This window comes from Mauremys mutica, chromosome 17 (genome assembly GCF_020497125.1).
Source record: "Mauremys mutica isolate MM-2020 ecotype Southern chromosome 17, ASM2049712v1, whole genome shotgun sequence".
Classification (NCBI taxonomy): Eukaryota; Metazoa; Chordata; order Testudines; family Geoemydidae; genus Mauremys; species Mauremys mutica.
The window spans coordinates 23,009,046-23,013,817 of NC_059088.1; positions in this window are offsets into that span (position 1 = coordinate 23,009,046).

Below are 4,772 nucleotides of genomic sequence, written 5' to 3' on the forward strand. Positions count from 1 at the left end.
TTCCCTAAATACATTAGAGCTCTCGACACCATCCGTCCTCTGTGGAGGCTAGATCTGACGAACAACAGAAGAAAGTTGGCTGGCATTTCATTAACAATGTTCAAGTTATTATTTCTGAAAAGCCCTAAAGAGGAGAAATATTAAATTTCTGTAATGCAATTTTCATTTTTAAGGGGGGCTAAATTGCATTAAACACAACTTCATTTCCTCGAAGTGAATGATAACTGAGAGAGCCTGGCTTTTGTGCTTAGACATTGCGGGAGCCGAGCAGATAGTAAAACAAAGTATTTTGTGTCTTTTAATGGGCTGGGGAAAGCATTTCAATATATTCAGTGGAAGGGCCAATGTTCCTGCCAAACAGCAAATTGATCAATAAAAAGCAATTAATCAACTAAATGGTGTTTTAAACTCTGTTCAGGAGAGCTAAAAACCAAACTGATGAGGCTAGTGCCTTTAAGTATTCGCGAAGGCGCCATATACGGTTTCACAGGAGGTGTTGGGGAAACTCGGGAGTCTGATATTATTTCATAATTAGGTTCAGCTGGAATATAGATATGGCAACATTTGTCTCCACGCTCAAGACGATTGATTGGTATCTTTGAAGTCATTTGGGAGGCAGGATACGTTTCCAGTCTCGGTATTTCAGTATATTTTAAGTGTCACCGTCATTTAAAGTTTGATTTACCCAGTTTTACACTTAAAAAAAAAAAGAATATACTGATAGACATTTAAATAGCGAAGTGTGTTGGACTATGGGGGTGCGTGTGTGTTTCATTCTTGTTCTACACTAAGAAATGCCATTTCAAATGATTACAACACATGTGATCTGAAAGTCTGATATGGCTCTTTTTGCACAGTTCTGACCAGGAATAAAGTTAGTAACCTCGTGTTGGCATTCACAACAAAACCTCTCTTTTTTTGGCCATTTTATCATTAGATGAAAGTCTGTCGAGAGGGGGGGGGGGATTCCGGGGGCTAAGAGATGCCCCTGCAAAATGTGGATTTCTGAGAGATGACTTGCAGCTTTTTTTCCTGGCATTTCTCTGCTTTTGGAGTCGGAGATAAAACATGACCCTGATACAAGTGTTGCAAGCTGAAATCTAAACGGCTTCTCCCTCCGAATAAATAGGAGAGCCCCTTCTTCTAAAACCGGGGCGATCCGATATTTCTAAGTATAAACTCTCTCTCTCTCTCTCGCCTGCGTCCCCAAATCATTTTAAAAGCTCCCCCAAACCTGCAGGCGGAGAGGTGCACGGGTTGCGTGTGAGTGTTCGCCTGGAGTACACGCGCTTCTTAACTCCGCTTTATTTCAGTGTAGACACAACAAAAATATACTTTGCGTTCCTGCCTGGAAGCTTTGGTTTAGCGAAATGATTTTTTTTTAAGAGAGAGCCCCTGTAGTTGCTGTTTCCATCCGAGCCCTTTTGGGGTCTATGCGGTGACTTTGATTTTTGGATATGCTGTAAATATCTCCCCTCCCCCCCGCCCCGCCCCCAGTTCATCCGCACCAAGCGCCTTCAGCACCTAGGGTGTGGACAGCTCCTCCGAGGTTTGTAAGGGCAGTGTCCGAGGGGCCGTCACTGCAACCAGAGGGCGGCCTACGCAAACTTTCTCAGTTTAGCACTGGGGGGATAACACCCCCTGGGCTCAGACCCCAGCCAGGGAGCCGTCTCTGTCTAAACGCGAACTGATCTCCCTGGAAAATCTGGCAGTAGCTGCGCATCGATTGCCCTCCACGGGGCCTGGTTTGCTTTGCAGCTAGACACACAAAGTGCAACTGGAGGGGGACCCACCCCATCACAATAAAACCATTAACCACAGAGGAGAGAGAATATCGGGGGCGGGGGGGAAGCGGGGCATTGGCTCTCTGGGTCAGCTGGTGGGTTGTTGGTTTTTTTGGAGGGGGGGATCGTTGTGCACTAGGCTGGAATGTGTAATGTGTGGGCAGCGTGTGCGTTGCCCTGGGAGCTGGGAAAGTCAGGCGGGCCTGAGTTCAGGTTACCAGCTGGAAGGAACCCAGGCGATCTAGTGAGTCTGACCCCAGGGCTGGGAGCCTGACCTCGATCAGCAGGGTTAGGAAAGTAGCAGCCTCTCCCCCTCCCTGCAGATTATCCAGTTTCCCAGAGCGCACCTGGTGAGATCTGGGGGATGGGGGCAGGGGACACACACATTTGTGGAGTGTGTCCACCCCACCCCGCCCACCAAATCCGAAATTCCTCCCCACTCTTCATCAGACACCCAATCTCTCTAGTTAATCTCTCTCTTTTTACGCTGGCTCGGTAGATCGCTGCATGCTGCATTGGTGACTTTCATGACGTCTCTTTGAGGAAAAGAGAGTAAATAGTCAGAAATGTTCCCCGGGATTTAATACTTTGGAGTTCTCCGGGTTACTTGGAACCAGAAAGGCTCCAGCCGGAGAGAAGGACACAGCAGCTACTGATCATAACGGAGACCCCCAAGTTACCCGCCTTGGCAACTGGAGCTTTTAAGATCCTTTGAGAAAATTGACAACCACGAACTGATTTCTCTGGGTCCCTGTGTTTGTAGTCCGGACCCCCGTTTGCTCGCCTCTTATCATCATTATTATTATTAATTATTATTTTATTTATTATTAAGATGCCTATTTGAATACACTTAGATCAGACAACAGGATAAATCTGTTTCAATTTCCCTACGTGTGAGATCCATTCACAAAAAGGGCTAAAATATCCCCCCCCCCATTAATCTACATACCGGGAGACTATTGGAGAATTTTTCCTTTGCCCAAGTATCTATTTTTGTAATTGTTTCAGTTGAAATCATTGTGACTATAAGGGGAAGGGATTTGGTTGCAACATCTGCATTTTCCAGAACATAGCAACGGAGGGTTAAGAATATTTAGAAGCTCTTAATATTGGGCACCAAGCTTGTTATTTTAAAAAAAAATCTCACGTTATTGGCTCCTTGGGCTCGTTATTGGTGGGACAGGAATGATTTTTAAACGGATACGTCCAGTTTAAACCACCTTTCAGCTCTGCTGCTAATTAAAGTGTCCCCTTATCAAGTGTGAAAGGTGATGAAATTCGCATCGCTTGGACAGTCAGACTTTTGTTTTTCACCTAACATATAATAAAGGCAGAGAGGTGAATGTGTGTGTGATGTATATGGTTAGATTTGTATATAGTCTATACAGATTTTTGTGAGTTCTGTATAAGAGAGAAATCACAACAATATGGGAACATGCTTTTGCAATTTCTGTACTATTTAGATTGTTTTTTATGATCGCCTACATAAGGTAGGTAAAACTAAAACATAAGAACATATACAATTGAGTGGTTTTATATAGCTGTATAACCCAGGTGTCCACAGGTTCTCTAGGTGGGTTTGTATAGATTAATCTATATTTACATACAGACTTTATAGATTATTTGTGAGCTCATACATAAGAGAGAGACATTACCAAAAATACAGGTATTATACAGAGGAGAGACAGAGATTTCCTGAAATCCACTAGGGACTGCACTATTGGTTCGACGTGGAAGGCGCTCAGATACCACGGTGATGGGCAGCGGTGTATAACCAGACAGATATGGTGTGTTTATTCAGGTGGATAGATATAAGATACACATAATTTTTGGGGGGGGAGGAGTATTAAATATACATGTTAACGCTGAGCCACAAAGTATTGCAACAAACTGCAAAGTCAATATAATCTAGATTCCACCCCCCTCCCCCCGCGCCACTCGCCGCTTTTCGCTCTGTCGTCCGATTTCGAAGCCGGGCCCGACCGGGTTAAATCAGGTTGGTAGCTGATTGCACATCTGTCAGATTTTAGGCTTGGTGACGTGTGAGAAGCAGGAAAGCGGAGTGTTTCCTAGTGAAATCGATGAGAGTAGCTATGGGCTGGAGTAGGGCAGTATTCTCTGGAGGGAGGGAGAGAGAGAGAGAGAGATCAGTGTGTGTGTGTGTGTGTGTGTGTAGCAGACACAAAGAGGATGGGACTGTTTTGAGCTGCACCTATTAAAAACAGAGAGAGAGAGAGAGAGAGAGAGAATCCTTCCCCCCCCCCCGCCCCACCAAAACACAGACAGTAGCTAATTGCTGGAGCCTGCTGCTGCTTTGCAAGCACTTTGCTGGAGATCTCCTGGACTATCCTAAAAGGACTGACTGATCAGGGAAGAGAAGACCTTTCCTCTCCAAATTCCCAGCCACGGGAGCCCCTCTGCTGAAAGCTCCGGGAAGGGAGGGATCTGAACCCCTGCTGCTGATTTTCATTTCATTATTATTGTTGTTGTTGTTTGTTTTTATTTTTACATCCCTCCCTCCTTCTCCCCCACAACAAATGCAGCAGCCGGCACTAGGTAAGCCAGGTTCTTCATGAACTTCCTCACTTTGATTGGGGTTTAAAGGGAGGGGGTGGGGGGAATCCTCCAGCCTCCCTCCTCTCCCCCCATTCCTTCCCCCCAATCCAGCCACCATTGGGTTAGAATGGGTCTAGTTTCTGATCAGTTTGAAGGGGGCTTGTTTATGGGCTGGAGAGAAGTGATGAGCCCTTGTCTTTGTGGGGCTGCAAACAAGTCCAGTGGATGTTAGATTTCTCACACTGGAGACAAGATCTGGTCGCTGGATACATCGGGGACTTCCCGCTTTGCCCGTGCTCCCAACCCCACTGATCAAGGCAGAGAGGTTTCCTCAGACCCCCTTGAAATCCGGCAAGCCCTTCCCTACACTCAAGAAACGAGAGATTAATGAGTCGCACGGTAGATAAAGAGAGGATGCACTAGCCTGCAGCC